A 22,500-nucleotide genomic window follows, 5' to 3' on the forward strand; every position below is an offset into this window, starting at 1 on the left:
TCTATATGATCTGCAGATGCGGAAAATTCGGGGTTTTTGTGCCATGTTATAAATAAAAACACACATAACTAATGAAAAGCATAATTAATGAGTCAAACAAATAATGAATTTTAAGAGAATCTTGTCTCTGACATACAGAATATAGATATAAAATAAACCTTTAGCTTACAAAATAGAAAATGTAAAAACAGAGGTTTAATATTGAAATATTCAAAAATAAAACAGAGAATATTTCCAAATTTCAGTTTGAACTTCATGTATCGGTACTTAATTTTGCTAACAAAAATGTTGTAGTTGTGAGGCTAGTTTGACGCCATCATTTCAACTCTGGAAAACGTTTTGCCATTAGTTATCTTTAATCAAAGTTCACCGTTGTGGAAATTAACAGTGGGAAAAGTTCCCTTCGAGGAAAGTCCACTGCAAAGCATTTTGTAAATAAACATAATTTTCACATAAGTCATACAGATTTGAATAGCAAATAAAATTGTTGCCTGCCATTGTGCAAAATTATGTAATTAGTGTATCTGTGGACCCTGGACAGGATTAGATATAGTGCAGACTATTACAGGAGGTCGTCAATGACGATAGCAGATAGATTTTAATATTGCCGTGGTGTAAATAAAAAAAAAAAAAGAGTCAAAGGAAAGGCACTGAATGTTTAACGTAAAAAATAAACGAGGCGCGCTGGAAGATGAAGAAATTGTTGAGAATAATCGCAATTATGAATGAAAAATCCATAGGCCATATGTGTTTCGGTTGATTCACGGACGAAATGTTATTTACTTTTATGTCGAGAAGTAAAATGCAGAAACTCTAGCACCAGTGACGGCTCGTATATAGGGAATGTGGAACTTCAGCACCCTCTATTTTCATTTCATATTATCAGTAACATTTAATAAAAATATTTTCCTTTTATTTCTGCTTTATATTTGTACAATATACATTCCTCAACATTATTACCCGAACCATTCTTCAGTTCATAAAAATATATATATATATATATATATATATATATATATATATATATATATATATATCTTTGTATGGAACTGTATAATTCACAGTTCCAGTTGCCTGGTGTGTGGATGTTATGTGTATAATGAGTAAGAGATCAACCCACATGCAGGTAAATTGGGGGTGAGTAGGGATTAGAGGGGTAAAAGAACACATTTCAGTCAGAACCTAGTTTGCTTAAGTTCATTATTCTTTCTTATTCAGTTAAGAATAACTATACCATCTTAGAAAATATTATATTATAAGAGATTTTGATGACAGGATTTCCTGACAAGATACTTCTTATGGAAAGGTTTTCAAGAAAAAAAATATATAATGTCGCATGTCGGGAAAAAAAATATTAAAATTCTATATAGTCAGTCAGCATATATAAAAATAAGCAACGTGCATGCATACATAAAACCTTTATTTTACACTGTTTGCTAAAAACTACATTAAAAAAAGGTCAATATGAATATGATTGCACAATTACAATCAAACATAAAAAAATCATAATTATTATTTATTATAACCTTTTAATTTTAATGAATACGTTCCTTGCGGAAGTAGTTTCCTTATTTGATATTTTTATTCTAAAGAATGTTGGACAATGAACAATATAAGTAATTAAATTTGGTGGTAATCCAATTTCATTTGTAAACTTTACTGCATTTTTTTCTTCTTTTTTTTTTAAACCAGGTCTTGAGCGTTTTTCCCCATGATGACATTTGCACATGTTTTCCATAATCTTCATATGATCAGAAAATTTATTTTGATGGATTCACTAATTGAGTATCTGCTCTGCTAATTATAATCGTCTATGAATTGTCTCTCATTAATACCAATGACCCAAGATTTGGGTATTTGGGAAACACATGGGCAATGAAACTAGTAAAATACTCTAGACCATCTTTCGCTTTTGCATCCTCCAGCAGCTCGTATCAACTTTCCCTTCACGTCTGTAACATCATTATCTTTTCCCCCACCGTCAGATTCATCCGGCAAACAAAATATCATCGCGGAGAAACTTAGCTCACGTTGTAGAGATTCTTTGTATTTATCTTGGGAGGAAGTTTCATTACTAAGAAAATAAAAGGTTCCAGATGTTATCTGCTTTGCATTGGTTTCTGTATTATATTTTGATCCCATGAGGTAATTGTCCTTCCTTAAAGATGAGATATAATACGATATTTAACTGTAACTGACGTTGGGTGCTGATAACAGGCTCTTATTCTTCGCACACATGCAATGTTCCAGTCCATCTTGATTCAGTCTTCATGTTCATTTAAATGATAAATTAAATTAATTTATTTTACCATTTCTAACAATTTGGGCAAAGATTCACGAGAAAGTGTTTTTTGTACAGCCTGTGTCATGCATTTGATGATTTCATCTTCATTTTCTAAGTACAACTCATAACTATTTCTAGACATCTTTGTGTCATACATAACTTGAGAATTAAACATGCTATACAAAATAATTTTTTTTTTAATGTACTTGCCTAAAGCGACAGGAAGGATTCGTAAATATGGAATTTCAGTATTACCAAATTGAGAAAAATATACTTGGTACCACTTACAGTCCTTCTTGCTGCCATAGTTATGATTGGCAAATTGTTGAATCCTCCTCTTTTTGTTGTTTACGAGGAAACTTCGAGACCGGTGAATGCGTGAGAAGTGAGTACTAACAGTCCAAGCAGTCGAGGCAGTTCTGCCAGTCTGGTCAGTCCGGGCAGTCCTTGGTAGGACCCACCACATACCCGTATGCCATTGAGCCCGTCTTCCATCGCCAGTGTGAGCCTGTCCTCCTGGAGGATGTCTTGGACGAGACTCTGGTAATGTGATTAAGAATCAAGGGTCCATCAAGAGGCTTTTGTGAAGTATTCCCTTGGTTCCATAATTTGGACGGCGTAATTGGTGGCCACCTGGATATATTAGTGTGTTACTTTTATAAGCACACATTGAGTATGTGTTGTTTAAGATGTTAAGTCTTGATAATGAAGTTCATCTTAGTAACTTTAAAAGTGATTTATTCTCTAAAAACAACAGTGTTAAACATCTCCATCACAGGAGTGGAGCTGGTTTGGTCGGATGACCAATTCAGGTGAAGTATAGATATGAACTGCTTAAATTATCGATATCACAGATATCTTATGCTTAGTTGTCTTAGCATTTAAACACAATATGGAAACTTTACATTCTTTCTCGGAAGACACCTGCATCCGGTGATGACACAATCTTTCACATGCTATGCATTTGTGTTGAGTTTCAGAAAAATGTTACATTGCCGAGGCTGCAAAGTATATCCTGTTTATGATTTTATATGACTACAGCAAATCTCACGCTAGCATCTTCATCCACAATGACATATTACGTCATGTGTTTTAAACATGTAATAATTAACTATTTCATTTATTACAGATATACTCTGCCTCCTACGACTGATTTGTTCATCATCGTCTCGACTTTGACTCACCTTAGTGTATGATTTGGGGAGAAAAGTCACATTCTCCTTAGCATTGACTTCAATCCCTTCTTGCTCGGATGGACTACGGTGAGTACCAAGTATTTCTGGGGAAAATACTGAATGTTAATCGTAGCAATACTTTGAGCCTTTGTTGCTGCCTATTAAAGTCCTTCCTACCTGCCATCGGTAGAGTACGGATATTCACGAATGTTTAATAGTTATAAAGTATTTCTCTGTCCTTACAGGTGTTTCGCAACTCTACTGAAGGTTGTTCATGGGTTTATTGTACATAGTAGTAAGCTACTATTCGTTATTTCTGGATAAGTCAATATAAAATTGTAAGAATCTCCTTTAATGCAAACCTACACGGATATAGTATTATTTCATGATAGGATTATCCAACCTTGATATGGTCGTCATACTTGGTTTTTCTTGTCTTGACCTAATTACAGTAAGGTAACAGTTTGCATATTCCTATGTATAAGTGCTTCTTGCCATATTATTCTTACCTATATAATTAAAGTTAATTCTTAGGCTTCACCACTAACGTGCAATTTTCTTTTATTTCCCAGGAAGGTATGGAGGAGAAGCTGATTATTGAAGAGGAAGAGTCCTGTGTCATGCACTGGACACATTTGCAATAAATAATAAATTTAAACATTTCAAAGGTGTATAAATTGACTTCCCTTCACTATTTTAAGTACCTTATAAGGTGACTTCACAGTTTTTTCACCTCGCATGCCAAACATGGGGCAACGACGAAGGAAGTTGGATTTTCGTTATGCAGAATCCCATTAGTTGGTGAAGGTAGTCGTTATTCATTGCGAGAACTGTAATTTATTTCTTTTCAGATTCATTATATTAATATTTTTTCCTCTCTACGATTATTACATTAATATTTTTTCCTTCCTACGATTATTACATTAATATTTTTTTCTTTTCTACGATTATTACATTAATATTTTTTTCTTTTCTACGATTATTACATTAATATTTTTTCCTTTCTAGGATTATTACATTAATATTTTTTTCCTTTCTAGGATTTTTACATTAATATTTTTTTCTTTCCAGGATCATTACATTAATATCTTTTCTTCTCTAGGATCATTACATTAATATTTTTTCCTTTCTAGTATCATTATTTCTTGTATAATTTAACAATGTCTGGTTTATCTGTGCTTATTGGACAAAGGAAAGTCATCCGCAAAAAGGTGACTGAATATTTTAACAGGTCCTCCACATTCATTTCTCTTAGCCAGGAAGAAAAATTATCTATCAAAGGTATTCTGGTAAATCATAAGAATAAGTTAACTGACTTGGACACTGAGATTTTGAATAAGAAATTTCCAGGGGATTCTGATAGTACAAATTTAGAGATTGAATTATCATTATGTCAGGATTATATAGATAAGATTGAAACCTGTTTACCTCTCCTAGATATTTCCACGAGTATCCTTAGCTCTATTAATGTTACCGATGTAACCAGAAATTTACTGAAACAACTTGTAGCACCTCTTCCAAAGTTTCGTAGTGTAGAAGGTGAAGATTTTTTGAAGTTCATCACAGAATTTGAGGGAACTACTAAAGCTTTTAACTATCCCGATAGGGATTTGCTTTCATTACTTAAACAACAAGTTGAAGGTAGAGGAAAGGTTTTGATAGGTTCCTTAGAAGCAGACAAGCAGCATCACGCTGATGCCAAAGAATTGCTCATTTCAGCATTTGCATCAACCGATATTCGGGAGAATTAAGCCAGTAAGAAAATTACTACTTTACATTTGAAAGATGGTGAAGACCCCTTTCTCTTTATTTCCGAACTCAGATCGGTATGTGAATCAGTGGAGACATTGAATATAAGCGTTGATGAGTTCATTAGGTATTTTGCTTAGTATGGGCTGAATGATAGTTTCCAGCGCCATTTAATTCAGATTACAGACAAGACTCATCCTGCCCTGAATGATAACAAGACAAACTTTTTTACAGCATGTGAGAGATACGAGAACGACAAAAAGGTCGCTAAAGGTACAAAAGAGTAAAATTTCGCAGAATGTACGGAAGTATAAGGACTTTTTTCGGCAAGAAAAGGCGGTAAATTTAGCTGTAGAGGCAGTAAAGAGTGATTCTGATTCCAGGTCTTCACCCAGCTGGTCTTTGTCTTCAAGTTGGTAACGCTATTAATTCTCATTTTACTTATGAATGTTCAAAGTTCCCTTCCCCTACCGATAAGGTGCAAATTTTAAAATCTAAACACGGTTGTGTTAAGTGTGGTCAGTTTAGCCATGAATCTAGCAACTGTCATTTCAGATTTAGAAGACGTTGTTTTAATTGCCGTGGTTGGCATATGAGTTATCTTTGCGAGTCTGAGCCCTCTACAGGCAGCAGATCTAAACAATCTGATAAAGTTAATTTTGAAACTCCACAAAAAGTAAACAGCGGTGTTGCCGGTTTTTTGCACTCATATAGAAACTCGGTGTTACCCACGTTTTCTTTCAGTATTGGGAGCGACATTTACAGAGGTCTAGGGGACAGTGGCTCACAAAGCATCTTCATCACTAGTAGGTTAGCTGAAGAGAAAAACCTTAAAACTATCAATTTGAATGTTAAACTTACGGTGAGTGGATTTAATGGGAATAAAGAATATTATACTAAAATTGTAGAAGTGCCTGTGAAAATAGGTAGTTTGTCCTTTATAATTTTTGGCTTAGTTGTAACTGATATTAGTATTGCTTTAAAATTGCCTTTGCTTAGTAAAATAATTGAAAGTTTTCAAAACCAGGGTATGAGGTTTGCTGATAAGTTGTTAAATAAACACACTCGCACTATTGATAATGTTAACCTTTTGTTATGTACAGACTTTTTATATTGTTTAGCAGGTACCGACGTAATTTTTGGTGACTTTGATCCTTTGTTTTACATAGATTTTCATGCTTGCATTTTATTGCAGGGTAATGTCGATTTGATGTTGAACAACGTAACATGCACAAATGTAAACCCAGGAGTTTTGAATTCTGTACCTGACGGTAATGTTCATTCAGTTTCTACAGTACATGTTTGTAGTAGCTCGTTGTTATTAAACACGAGAATAGATTTTCTGTCTGATGGTGACCAGGACAATGGTTTTGAAGTAGACTGTTCCTTTTCAGTTATCAATGATAAAGGTAAACTAATGGAAAGGCAATTGCAGCAGGCCACTGAACAAATTTTGGAGTCTGAATGCGTTAATTTTTTGAAATATGATCAAAATGTGTATAATGATAAGTGTCGAGCTTAATAATCAGCTGGTTGATTTTTCAATTAAAACCATACATCAGAGGGAGTCTGATGGACGAATTATGGTTCCTTATTATGGAATAGCAAAGTCTTCCCTTTGTTGTCTAAAAGTTAAAGACTGTCTAAACTAATACTAAAGTCTAATTTTAGAAAACTTAAACAGAGCGGTGGTCTTCTACAACTCGTTGATCAGACCATAAGGGAACAGATTAACGCAGGAATTATTGAACCCATACATGATCTTGATGTTTTTAAAGCAAAGAATCCTTAATATTCCTTTCTGCCTCACATGCCCATATTTAAACCTGACAAAGACACCACAAAGTGTAGGGAGGTCTTTTTATCGAATCTTAAAGACTCGGTAGACGGTAGTTCTTTGTCTCATAATCAGTGTATGTATTCTGGACCTGCATTAAACCAAAAGCTATCTTCGTCATTTTTTAATCTGAAATTTGACAGGAAATTACTTATTTTTGATCTTAAGAAAGCTTTCAACATGTTGGCTTTGACTGAAAATTACCAGGCTAAACTTTGATTTTTTTTGGTTCAAGAATGTCGGCAAAGGTGATTTTTCATTAGTAGCTTTCAAGAATTTGAGATTACCCTTTGGTCTTCGATGCAGTCCTATTTTACTAATGATGGCTCTTTATCACATTTTGATTTTGCAGCACTCTGAAGATCCTCGCATATCAGGCTTAAAAAGGTCCATTTATTCGCTTATTTACATGGATAATGGGGCTATTACTGTTGATACTTCAGAGGAGTTTAAATAGTCCTACCAACAGCTTCCTCGTATTTTTAATGCTTATAGGTTTTATATTTTAACAGGTTGTTACTAATGATATAGCCTTACAGACGGAAATAGACGGAGAGACCGAAGAAGTTACCCCCAGCACCAGTAAATTGTTTGGACTAACATGGGACAGGATTTCTGATGAAATTTTTACTAACCCTATATGCCCTGATTCAAGTGCCAAAACTAAGAGGTCAATTTTACAAACTATTGCTTCTAAGTTTGATATTTTTTGCTTTAATATGCCCCTGTTTAATCGCTGCAGATTATTTATGCATAAGCTACAGTGCCAGAAAAAATTAAGCTGGGATAGAGTCTTGGCTGCAAATTTGCAGCGAGAATGGAACAGCATTTGCAAACAGATATTGCTCCTCCTATAAGAGTTCAACGATCTGTAGGTTCTAGAGATGGTAAGTATAACATTGATGTGTTTTCAGATGCAAGTAGAGATATTTACGGTTATTATTTATTTGCAGCATATTGATACAGGCTATCTAAGTTTTATTCATGCCAAGAACAGACTGGTTGATAAACAGTTAAAGAATAAATCGATACCTGCCCTTGAACTAAATGCCGTTCACTTAAGTGGTGAGTGTGCTCTGGATATTTACAAAGATTTATCTGGCCCGTCGTGCATAAGACCCATAGAAATTGAGAATATAATGGCCTATACAGATTCTCTTTGTAGGTTAAAATGGTTAAATTCTGCGACTTTGAAGCAGCATAGATTAAATAAACATTCTCCCTTTGTTTTGAACAGAATTAATAATTTACAGATTGTGTAAAATTTATCCTGTCAAGTTTAGTTTAATTTCTGGTAAGACTAACCCTGCAAACTTAATTACTAGATGTGTATCATATAATCAGGTCCTTAAGTCATGTATTTTTACAGGCCCAGCTTGACCAAAGTCCCTGAGTTGTCGATTACTATCCCAGCATTTGAGGTCACCACGGAGATTCATTCGTCTCCCTTAATTTGTGCTACTAAAAATTTAAAACCACCTTATTGATTTGGAAAGTTATTCTTGTTTAAGGAGACTGCTACTAGTTCATCGTAGAGTATTTTTGGCCTTACGCAAATGGAAATTAAAGGCAGGAATTCCTTGTTCTCCAGTTACTAACTAGTTTGCCTCCTCTCTGAGTCATTTGTTACACGTTGAACAATGTAAGTATTTCCCTGAGGTATATTCTTATTTTCAAACTGGTATGAATTCCAAGAAAGAGATTCCTCCGATCATAACACAATTAAATCTATTTATGGATGAACAGGGTATTTTAAGAGTGAAAAGTAAGTTCAGGAAGTGGAATTATAATATTAACGTCAAATTTCCAGTGCTATTACATCCAGACAGTCATTTAACTAAGTTGATTATTTGGGACGCACATGTAAAATTGTTACATTCAGTGTTAACTGAGCTTAGAAGGTATTACTATATTACTAAACATTTTTCACATTGTCAAAAAAGCTCTCAAGCAATGCGTTCATTGTCAAAGATTTAATAATCGTACCATAAAATCAAATAAAAATTCCTATAGAGACTTCCGATCAGATCCTCCTACAGTTCCCTTTGCAAATGTTTTTGTTAACTATTTAGGACCTCTCAACGTATAAAATGAAAAGGTGACACAGAAAATATGGTTATTGTGCATAACTTGTACATGGTCAAGGGCCATTAATCTAAAGGTCTGCAGAAGTTTGAATGTATCAGATTTTCTTAGAGCTTTCCAATTACATTGTTTTGAATATGGCATACCCCAGTTGTGTATCAGTGATTTAGGAACGCAGTTGGTAGCAGGTGCTAATATTATAAGCTCTTTCATTAATGACTCTCAGACTAGATTGTATTTTGAAGAAAACTGTGCGAAACCTTTATACTTTCAGCAATATTTTAAGGGTTGCAGTCTGCTGGGTTCTTTGGTCGAAGTATGTGTTAAGATGGTAAAACGAATAATCTTTGGAGCTATCAAGAACAATATACTTTCATTTTATGACTTCGAATTTCTTGTGTGTAATATCATACATCTCGTTAACAGACGACTGATAGCATTTAAAGAGGCTTTAAGAGATGACTACATTGATTATGTACAAGAGCCTATAACACCTGAACAGCTTATCAGAGGATAGGAGTTGACTTCACTAAATTTGATTCCTGAGGTACAGCCTTTTCCAGAGGATCCAGATTTTCATCCTGCCAATTGTCATGTTTCAGATATTTCTAATAACTATATAAATTTATGTAAAGTCCGAGATGCATTGTAATACCTACCATAGTGAATTTTTAAGTACTCTTATTCATCAAGCTGTTGATAAAAAATGTAGATATCACCCCATCTCGCACGAACTGACAAAAGTATGAGATATCGTACTAATAAAGGAAGAATATACTAAAAGAAGTAATTACCCATTAGGAATAATTTTGAAGATTTTTTTTAATGATCTGGGTGAGGTTACCCATGCTTTGGTAAAAAAGGGAAAAACTGGTCAGACCACCAAGATTCATGTTTCTAACGTTATCCCCGTGTTAGAGAACAGCCATTTTTGTCCTGACAGTCTTTCCCCTGAAAATATTTTTTTAGGTAAATCCTCACGTCCCTGCAGGAAAGCTGCAGAAATCAGTGAGGCAGGGACAAGACAAATGCTTCACTTTTTCATTTTTTGTTTTTAATTTTAAATTTTACTGTATGTCCATGCATATTTTGTATATCTATTATTGGATGAAAATTTTTTCTTTGGAAAAAGTTTCCATCTTCTCCCCAGGACTATACAGAACAAATAAATTTTTAATGTACTTGCCTACAGCGGCAGAAAGGATTCGTAAATATGGACTTTCAGTATAACCAAAATAAGAAAAATATACTTGGTACCGCTTACAGTCCTTCTTTCTGCCATAGTTATGATTGGCAAATTGTTGAATCCTCCTCTTTTTGTTGTTTACGAGGAAACTTCGAGACTGGTAAATGCGTGAGAAGTGAGTACTAGCAGTCGAGGCAGTTCTGCCAGTCCAGTCAGTCCGGGCGGTCCTTGGTAGGACCCACCACATACCCGTATGCCATTGAACCCGTCTTCCTTCGTCAGTGTGAGCCTGTCCTCCTGGAGGCTGTCTTGGGCGAGGCTCTGATAATGTTATTAAGAATCAAGGGTACCTCAAGAGGCATTTGTGAAGTATTCCCTTGGTTCCATAATTTGGACGGCGTAATTGGTGGTCACCTGGATGTACTCTGCCTCATCTCGACTGATTTGTTCTTCATCGTCTCAACTTTGACTCACCTTAGTGGATGATTTGTGGAGAAAAGTCACTTTCTCCTAATCATTGACTTCAATCCCTTCTTGCTCGGATGGACTATGGTGAGTACCAAGTATTTTTGGGGAAAATACTGAATGGTAATCGTAGCAATCTTTTGAGCCTTGGTCGCTGCCTATTAAAGTCCTTCCTACCTGCCATCGGTAAAGTACGAATATTCACAAATGTTTAATAGTTATAAAGGATTTCTCTTGTTCGTACAGTGGTTTCGCAACTCTACTGAAGCTTGTTCATGGGTTTATTGTACATAGTGGTAAGCTACTATTCGTTATTTCTGGATAAGTCAATATAAAATTGTAAGAATCTCCTTTAATGTAAACTCACACGGATATTGTATTATTTCATGATAGGATTATCCAGCCTTGATATTGTTGTCATACTTGGTTTTTCTTGTCTTGACCTAATTACACAAGGTAACAGTTTGCATATTCCTATGTATAAGTGCTTCTTATCATATTATTCTTACCTATATAATTAAAGTTAATTCTTAAGCTTCACCGTTAACGTCCATTTTTTTATTTCCCAGGAAGGTATGGAGGAGAAGCTGATTATTGAAGAAGAAGAGCCCTGTGTCGTGCACTTGACACATTTGCAATAAATAATAAATTCAAAAATTTCAAAGGTGTAGGAATTGACTTCCCTTCACTATTTTAAGTACCTTATAAGGTGAATTCACAGTTTTTCAGCTCACATGCCAAACCAAGAATTAGTTAGACATATAAATTTACTTATTTTTTCCAAATGTTTATCTAAAAATAACCCTTACATACCAAAACCTTTAGGAGATTTTGCAGTGGTTTCTCATATCAGTTGTATGGCTAATTTTACAGTCACGCGTTAAAGGTCACTTACATTTATGTTTCTTAGTAAGTTTATATGCTGTTTTCAAATCGCTTTTACTTCCCTCTATAAGTTCTCTTACCGAACCGCTATGGACAAAATCACCGTCACGTAACTGAAAGCCACAGTCAAGGAAATTGTTTCTTATGAGTTTCATGAGATGTGGAGCATCATCACAGACAAAAATTTCACAATCGGGAGATGCTGGATTTTCAATCATTGAATTTTCCATACTTATACCTGAAGATTTCCACAACCTAACGTTTGTAGGACCCAGGTCGTTAACAAGAGCCACTACTGGAAAACCTGCTAACTCAATCTCAGTGATAATATAAAAAAAGGAGTGGCTTTGTCATATCTGCATTTAAATCGTAATAAGTGATTTGGTTTCATGAACTCACAAGACCTCTTATCACAGCACATTGGACTTTACTTTGTGGAGCATAAAGAGTATCTGAACCTTCATCATAACTCTACTCTTCGGCCACATTGGTCAAATGTTGAAATACAAATGCGCCCAGTAACACTCATCAATTCTCATTTGTGCTTTAATAACCTAATAACAGGCTTTATAAATCATAGTCCTTTATTCAATCTACTAACCCTTAAAAATTTATAGGTTTTTGGGTTCGGTTAATGAAATAAGTAGGTTCTTCTTCGGACTTGTGAATTTCTGTCGTAGGTATATTAATAATCTGTCAACTATTGAAGAACCTTGAAGAAGGTTAATTTGAAAAAAAATGTAATTTGGAGGTGGGGACATGGACAAGAACATTCATTTCTTGAATTGAAAAAGTTGCTTACTTTAGCCGGAAATACTGATTATTTTACTCATGTATTACATGCTCAGGTGACCATAGACGCTATTCCTGTGGAACTAGAAGCTGTAATAGCTTAATAGCTCAGAAGGAAAGTGATGGATACCTTAAACCTGTAATTCATGCTAGTAGTTCATTGACAAACTTAAATTACCGTTACTCTCCTATAGAGAAAAAGGCTCTTGCTGTTGATTGGGCCTGTGAGAGTTTTAGGGTATATATGTTGGGTATTCATTTTGAATTGATAAGCGATAATAATCTCCTTGAAGTAATTTACTCTCCAATGTGAAAACCTCCTTTATGTATTGAAAGGTGAGCCCTGAAACTGCAACCTTTGGATTTTAAAGTGAAGTGTAAACCTGGAAATACTAATGTAGCTGATGCACTGTTTAGATTACATTAACCAGATACTCATAAAGTTAGAGTGGCAGATGAATATGATTATTTCATTGCAAAGCGTGCAACACATATGGCTTCAACTACTATGAAAATTGGACAATGATTTGGTGTTGATGATGAATTATGTTTACTTAGAAAAGCCGTTAGACCTGTTAATTGGGATAAGCATGTGAAAGATGAATTTTCTACTATTGGTTGTTTACTATTAGGGGACAAAGTATAGTAATATCTTAATGTTTGAGAAAACAGGTTCTTGACATGGCTCATGAGGGACACCAGGGTATAATAAAATGTCAGAGTAGACCAAGGCAAAAGGTGTGGTGGCCTGGTATTGTCACCGAGGTAGAAAAGTATGTCAAAAATTGTAAAGCATATTTGTTATGGGTAGTTGTATTAGGCCAAAATTCTTGAACCGGATTCCTTTACCAGACAAACCATGATGACATATTGGTGTAGATATATGTGGTCCTTGAGATTATTCCAGATGGTTTGAAGTAGGAATATTGTGTCCTACTAGTACTACTATTGTAATAAAATGTCTCGATATCTGTTTTACGTATCATGGTTTAAAGGAGCTCATTGTGACTGAGAATGGTATACTGTTTATTTCTTGTGAATTTAAGAGCTTTTTTTTTAATGTAAATAGCATATTTCATAGGAAGGTGACACCATATTCTCCAGAGACCAAATCGATCCATTATGAAAGCTATTAAAACAATAAAAACCAAAGGTAAAGAATGAAGGAAAGAATTGAATATAATTTAAATGCTGTCCAATCTACTCAACATACCGTAACTAATGTTAGTATTGCTGAACTTATGTATGGTAGAAAAATTAGGACAAACTTACCTGAGATTTCTTCCGAATATACTAGAAATGATGATGAAATTAGAATTAGAGACAAAAGATGTAAAGAAAAGGGGAAAGAGTAATATAATATGAAATTTCAAGTTGAAGAGGGACCAGTGTGTAAAGGTGACAGTAGTTTTCCAACAAAATAGGGAAAATAACTTCTCATAAAATTAGTGTGCTATTGTATTCAGCCACGGCGGAGAGATGTCGACGTTGATGGGCGGACCAGGCGTCAGACTGTCGAGTGAAGGCGTGCACCCGAGGCATGTGGTCTGTGGGAATGACGAAGGGCGTACCTTCTAAGAAATGGCGAAAGTGACGGACTGCCAAGTGCACCACCAGCAATTCGCAATTGAAGGTAGAATAACCCGATTCTGCCTTGGACAGTTTTCTGCTGAAGAGGGCGGGGCAAGCCATTGACCACCTGTTCGATTACTGCATCAATAGCAACGTCGCTGGCATCGGTGGAGAGAAGGAGAGAGGTATGTTGGATGGGAAAAGTGAGAGCAGCAGCAGTTGATAGAGCATTCTTTGCGTTGCAGAAGACCACTTCTTGAAGGGGACGCCACTTCAGGTCTTTTGGCTTGCCCATGAGGGAGGTGTAGAGGGCAGCAAGATTGGCGGCAATGGCTGGCAGAAAACGGTGATAATAGTTGATCATGCCTAAGAATTCCTGTAATGCTTTGATGGTCGAGGGCATGGGGAAGTTCTGAACGGCTGCTACATTCTCAGGGAGGGGATGGATTCCTTCAGGAGTAATGCGGTGCCCTAAGAGTGACACTTTGTCGGTGCCAAAGATACACTTGTCGTACCGGACAACTAGGCCATTCTGTTGCAGGCGGTCGGGCACGATGCACAGGTGACGGAGGTGTTCCTCTTTTGAGGAAGAGAACACAAGTATGTCGTTCATGCAATGTACACAGAAGGGTGACGAACATGAGCTGGAGGCCTTTTGGCAAAGTTCCATTTCTTCCATTTTGGCGAACATATGTTTGACGGATGCCAATTGATCCGGTGATAGACGTCTGAATTTTACAAAGACTTGGGGTTCTATCATCTTGATATGGCGATATATACCGTGCTTGGTAGGAGCCGTGGGCCTTTGGCAAAGTTCTGGACAGAAAACTTTCAGGTACGATGTGAGGAGGTAGGCATAGGCATCCTTGGGTGCCCTGATGTGGAGAGTGAGGTTGGAAGGGGAGGGTTGGAGAGGTGTCGATAAATACGAGTCTGCGTGGACCAATCGTCGGTGGGCGACATCGACCCGAAGTTGGATATGAGAGAGGAAATCCGCACCGAGGATTGGCAGTGTGACGTCAGCAACGAGAAATTTCCCTTTAAATTTACTGCTTTCGAACAATAATGTGAGGTTCTCGTAACTTTAGATGGGTATCGCAGATCCGTTAGCAGTTACCAGGCTGACGTTGGCAGACTTAGACTGACTATGTCGTGTCCTGAAGAGTTCCCTTGGCAAAAGAGAACGACAAGCACCAGTGTCTACCAAAAATCGCATGCCCGTTCCTGTATAATGTAAAGAGAAAAGATTAGAAACACGTGAGGCCACCGCCACGAGTGATGGCCTACTTACACGTTTTTTGGCCTCTGACAACCCTTGGCACATTTCTTTGCGGCAGCCTCAAATCTGGAGTGATTGTAGCAAAACTGTGGCCGATGGGCATCAGTAAGTGGTTATGGAAGTCGTTGCTTGGGGCACAAGCGAGTAGTGGGTTATGGGTGGCTTTATCCCCGCTCCGGCACGTCATGGGGTAAGCGTGTATGTCCTACGGCGTTCACGGCAGCTTCGGTTGACGTTGAATAGGCGTCCTCTTTTTCAGGAGTGGAGGCGTTGATGGAGGTCTTGAAGGTCGTGAAGTGGCTGTCTATAAGGGCGCCGTCTTTGGTCATCAAGTCCTTTAAGGTAAACAATACGACATCGGGTATGGCAGCGCGTATAGGTCCGGGTAAACGGCGTATCCAAAGGGCACGAAGAAGGTTTACATCATGAGGAGAGCCGTCTGTGGCAGGTTGCAGGCGAGCGATACTGGTCATTTCCCTGAGGGCAAGCGAAGCCTTTTGGTCCCCCAACGGTTGTTGAGAGAGCTGAAAAAGCTTTGCTATACGGGTGGCTGGCAACAGCGAGTACTCCTGCAGAAGGTATGTTTTGAGGGCGTTATACGCTATTAAGGTGTCTCCTTGTTCACCAAGCCAGTCAGAGATTTCCGGGAAGGTGTCCTCGGGTATCACCGTGAGAACATAATCTGCTTTGGTGGTTGAGCGACTTATGCCCTTGATGCGGATTTGGACTTCTGCGTGCTGAAATCAAGCATACGCCTCTCTGCTGGCGAAGGATGAAAGTTTGAATGGGGCGGCGCCCTACTTCCGTGGAGTCCGCCATTGTACCAGTGTGTTGGTGTGGGGAGGAGCGAGTCACTCCAGGGTCACCAGTGTGACGGGCCAAGAGTAGGTTGTGACTCAAAAGTCGAGATGAAAGCAACTGAGTAACTTTATTACAAAACATTGAGTTTATATACAAACCAAGTCCCGACAAGAAGGTCACAAAATACAACAGGCTATTTCGTGGTCCAACCGGCAGCCGGTTCTGTTAACAGTTAACAAAAAGAAAAACAGACAAGTTGATGCAAGTTGCTGCTAGTGCGAGGGGAGAGCGAAGATACAAAGGATAATGTATACAAAAAAGAGAAATGTCGTTACTATGTACGATCGTGTGACACTCGGGTGGTACAGAACTTTATAAAGTGCTTAAGAAAAAAAGGTAATGATGTGTACGGTGAGATCACTAAAGGAAAACCGAAGAATAATATGACTAACATGAAAAACTGAATTTAAAAAATGAAAAGGAGAAACTTAAATCATGGAATGATTGAAATATAAGGAACCCTGTAAGAACGCTGATCTTTACCGTAGTAACAATGATGATGAGGTGAATTTAGATAGAAAACAAACAATTAAGTGTAAGTTTAAAACGTGATGATGATACTGTATCAGGTAACCCCAAAACAGGCAACATTAACGTTTAAAAGTCTACCAGAGTAAGAAACAGACCAAGTTATTACAATGAATATGTGAGATAATGCGATATGTTAAGATTCTTTTTTTATTTTCAATTATTATTTGTAAAAAAAAATTATATTTGCAGTTTTTTATTACATGTACAACGTGCAGTGATTTGATATATGAGTTTTATTTCGATTTTTATAGATGAAATATACAAACATATTCTTGTTATAGAATGTCCTACGAACTACAGTACCTTATTAGGTTCATTTAGTTTTAGGTAATGGAATTATTCAGATGTAGTCATTGATTTCTAATACGAAGTGTAATGATAATTTTTTTTTTATTCAAATGAATGTTTGAGTTTAGGAGTTAATAATTGTTATATGGAAATGCTGGGGAAAATACAGTGTTTAAAATTATTTACTACACTTTTATGTTAAAAAGGAGATGCATGTAATGTCTGTGTTGAAAATCTTTAAGTTCCAGTTGTTTTATATCACTTGTGTCCCTCAGTATCCTTTACATTCGTTAACATTCTATGCATTACCGGGGATGTATGAGTTTTATGTTCAGTTTTCTGACGAGAGTGGCTGAGCGGTGCAACGAATATTGAGTTTGATACAGAATCCTGATGGTAGCCGCTGAGACAGAACAATTGAGATAATGTTTGTCTATTATATTTTTTTTTTTAATCTTTAGGAATTTTAAGTACATCTTTAGCTCCAAACAGTTTTATGGGGCTCACTAAAAACAAAAACATACCACACATACACATACACACACACACACACACACACACATATATATATATATATATATATATATATATATATATATATATATATATATATATATATATATATATATATATATATATATATATATATATATTTATATAAATACACACACACACACACACATATATATATATATATATATATATATATATATATATATATATATATATATATATATATATATATATATATATATATATATATATATATATATATATATATATATATATACGAAAGGGGCAAGACTGAAAACTAATAAATAAAATACTGTATGGTCTCAAGGTGCTGCACAAGTTTTGAAATATATGCAGGGTCTACACGCAAAAGATAATAATAGGTTGTAGATATGAATAAATATAACAATAACTGCTATGAACGAATGAAAAAGTGGTGGTAGTCCTTGCCTACTAATGAGGAGTCTGGTGATGAGGCTTATCTTGTGCTAGGCCTAGGGCCTCCGTGCAAATACCAATGATAGTAGTGACAAGCATACTTCCTAGTAGATTGCCAGTTTTCAAATTCACTTGTTTCGTGGTTGAAGAGGTGCATTCACATAATATGTACTATCAAGCATGGAATCCCTCTTAACAAATCAAATTCCAGAAATTCTCCTGCTTTTCATTTTCCTTTGCAATCAACATTGAGGCATACTTTAAATTACACAACTCAAGCTGAAGTTCTGGTACCTGTGCCTTACATTAAGCTTCATTATGGTGTTAAATAAAAGATGAATGGGCTTCAGCTTCTCAGTCTCTAAATCTGTTTCCAAATTCAAGAGATAAGCTTTATATATATATATATATATATATATATATATATATATATATATATATATATATATATATATATATATATATATATATATATATATATATATATATATATATATATATATATATATATATATATATATACATGACAATTCCGACTATACTTATTTTTTGTCATGACTAACTGCATGGTGAAAAGTGTGCAAGATCAGTGAATAGCAATAGTTTCTTGTGGAAAGCTTCAATGTACCCAACCAGTTAAAAAATATTGTGTTGTTGCCTTGTAAGCTCAGATTAAATACATTCAAGTTAATGGTTATGTGTGTGAGAAATGCTAGAGTGCAAATAAAGTTTACCTCGTAGCTGAGTTCTTCATTCTGAAGAAAGGAAAGAATATCTTTCTGAAGAGCAAAAAAAAACTCTAGACCATATTTCCAGCACTAAATTCTGCATTCACTTATTTAAGGAAATATATAAATTGCCTGTGTCGTTGTGACTTATTACCAACTTTGTTTAAATTCACTAATCCTACCCAAAATCTACATGACATCTCTCATCTGTAATAACCTTGCCACATAATGTTTCCTGGTGGTAGTGCAGTGCACTATGATGCAATCTACTATATTCTCCTCCAGTAAAACAAGTACTATTGATTTCTGGCAAAAAAAAAAAAAATAGTTTTTTTCTTTAATATCCCCCATGCTAATAACTGATCAGAATGGTACTTTGACACAAACTTTATAGACTTTCCCCTAATTTTTGATACTATTATGCATTTCAAAATCTCGTAAATTAAGGGGTTTGTACTTGTCCTAATAAAGCTTAAGCCAGGTGAATTGGGTAGATAGGTAAAGCCATTCGAATACCTACGCTCCACCGTCCCTCCCCTCTCCATTCATCTCTTTCTTGACCCTCCTCATATCCCTTCAGTAACCCTAATTCCTAGTTTCTCTGGTGTCACTTATTCTACCTTTTCTGTATTCTGCTATATTTGTTAAAAAATTATAGAATTGATATGTTGGATTCTTGTTATAATTCTTATCAACAGCAATCCAACATATCCATTCTATCAGTTATTGATAGGTATAACAGGTTACAGAAATGGTAGAGTAAGCAACAAAGGAGACACTAGAAATTGGGGTTACTGGAGGGTGGTTTAAACAGAGGGAGGAAAGGAGAGGGGATGGAAGGGAGAGTGTAGGTATTCGAATGGCTTTACTTACCTACCCGATTCACTTAGCTTGAGCTTTTTAGGACAATAGTAAACACCTCAATTAACGAGATTTGAAAATGCATTATAGCATAAAAATTAGGGGGAGGTATATAGAGTGCTGTGTCAAAGCATCGTTCTGATCAAGTAATTAGTATGTGAGATATTAAAAAAAAAAAAACTCTTTTTTTTGCCAAAAATTAACAGTAGTTCTACAGTACTGGCTGTTAAGGATCGTGTACTATTTGTTATAATGTAAAAGCATTTTCCAAATTCTCCATATCTGTTAACCTGGATCAATTGCAGAATAAATATCTGAGCCTCTTGTACCACCATTCAAAATTTCATGTTAATCATATCTTAGTGTACCACAAAATCCTCTTCTACAATATGGGTAAATACGAGTAACTGACTGGCGTCAATTATTATACTATCATTTAAAGCAAAGGAAAAGTATTTGCAATGCTTCATTTTATATATCAGTTTTCAAGAAACATGCTTAAGATCAGTTACTCTCCTCGCAAGTTTGGTGGGAAAATGACACACTAAAATTTCCTGACTAGTTTTAGACGGAAATAGTAAATTACACCGCTAACTGGGGATATTTTGATAAACAACTGCTTTGATGCTAGTACCAATTGAGAGAGAGAGAGAGAGAGAGAGAGAGAGAGAGAGAGAGAGAGAGAGAGAGAGAGAGAGAGAGAGAGAGAGAGAGAGAGAGAGATCAATAAAGCTGTAACTAGATAATAAATTTCCGTGTTTCATATATAGACACAGAAACCCAGTGATTTTTGTGCACAAAGTAAATTTTGTAGTACAAGTGATCGCGGGTGGCAAGCAATCAACAAACGGGCCAGTAGTTGGACCACCCTGTTTTATATGATGTTTTGCGGTGACCTTTCCTCGAGGTAAACAGATGGCAGTGAATTGGTCCGAAGCGAATTGATGGCGGTGAACTCTCCTGTAATAGGATTATAATTTTAACCACTCGAAAAATTTACAACTGAAAATATATGGTTCAAGTGTTAGGAGACATTTATTTGCCACTCCTAATTATATTAGTTGATATTAAAACATTATGGATCACAATTTCACACTAGAGATGAAACTCCCTTCTAACTATATCTACCTCACAAGAATCCTCTGTATCCCTGGAGAAATGAAATGTAGCTGATATGTCGAGCCTGTTCTGTAAAGGAATCTGAGTTGGTGAATTTCTATTATTTCCTTTTAGAGTATGGGAATACTTGGGTCTAATTGAACATTTAAGAGTAATTGCAACGGTGCTTGAGTACAAATGTTTTGAGTTATTTGATGAACTGGAGGTAAATTGGTCATTATTTAGTAGGTTAGAACCTGCGGAAGTATGGGCAGTATTAGAACCAGAAGGCAAATCACGCAGATTGGACAAAATGCTCGAATAAATCGATCCTTGGACATTATTGATACGTATAAGCTTTTTCCTTGGGGTGCCAATGGTTAAGTGTTTAATTTTTGCAGTTTTAATAATTGTTTGTTCCAGTTTACATTTAGGATACTGTCGTGAATTAGGTGAGTGAGCTCCATCATAAGGAAAACTAAATCTATCTTCAAAATAACCCACAGTGAAGTCATGGAAATTGGAACATATGAAATATCTTTGTCCATTAACGCATTTAATATTAATTTGTTCAAATCATTGGATAAGATGGGGATGTAATCTTTTAACATAAATGTTTCAATGGAGAATCTTTATATAGATAAGGCAAGGTAAACACTACCAAGCATTATAGCTTTGTAAACATTGGGAGGACACCTCTTCAGTATGGCCCCCTCTGAGAATTCATGCAAATCTTTACAATTAATTATTAGTCGGATAGGGAGATATCCTTTCAACTTTATTAGATGAAAATGATGTAGATTGTAATAAGCAGCACTTACCCTGTTTTATGGCCAGCATTTGCTGCAAACCATGACCATATATTTTTAAATCACCTTGTAGGAAGGTACTCAATTTTTTTCAGGCACTCATAGCCCCTGATCATGTTGTCATTCCCTTCCCTGTAGGAACCGATATGCCAGACTGACTAGGGAACCATTTTTGGTGTAATTTTTCTCCTCACCTTGGAGATCAGTGTCCTTCGGCACAAAGTTAAATTATGAGTTAGATATATGTGAGAGGTTGGTTAGCTTTACATAGCTATAAAGTACTTGTACTTCTTTATTCCCAATTTTAAGGAAGGCAAATTTAGTCATCGAAGAATCAGCAAATGTCATATAGCATTGATGGTTAACCTATGTTATTTTAGATTTTTAATTTAATTTTTTAATTTTTCCGAAAATTTCCAAAAAGTTATACAATATTTCCCAATTCATATAGCAGGAAATACCTACGCAATATAGAACACTCATATCTTCATTTTACACCCTTTTACTTGTAGCCTCTTGGGCTCCTGCAGAAGAGTGAACAATATGTTTCAGCACAAAAACACTGTACAAAGGAGTATTGTTGGAGGAATAATTTTTTTTTATTGCCGAGATTGTCAACATAATTTTCCATATCAAAACGAGCAGATGTCAACAGTAACTGAGATTCCTTATGTGATCCAGGATACGGTGAACATTAAGTTTACACATTATTTTCATTTGAGGGCCGGGTTGGCAGAGGATATACTGATAAAAATAAAAAAACGGAAATATAAGCATAATAGAAAGACTATATTAGGAGAAAGTATAAATTAAGTATAATAATGGGTGGATAAGAAATAAAGAGATTAGACAAGTTTAAGTACCAGGGATTCATAAACCCTGCTGGCGGAAGTATGGAAGAAGTAAAGCACCATAAAAAAATGGGCTGGAACAGCAGGAGAGTTGCCTCTAAAGTACTTTGTGAAAAGTGATTATCACTAACATTTGAAGGAAAAATCTACAAGAGGTTGTAAGAGAAGCAATGTTCTATGGTATAGACAGCAAAACTAAGACAAAATGTTGAG

The sequence above is a fragment of the Palaemon carinicauda genome, chromosome 21 (assembly GCF_036898095.1).
Source record: "Palaemon carinicauda isolate YSFRI2023 chromosome 21, ASM3689809v2, whole genome shotgun sequence".
Classification (NCBI taxonomy): Eukaryota; Metazoa; Arthropoda; class Malacostraca; order Decapoda; family Palaemonidae; genus Palaemon; species Palaemon carinicauda.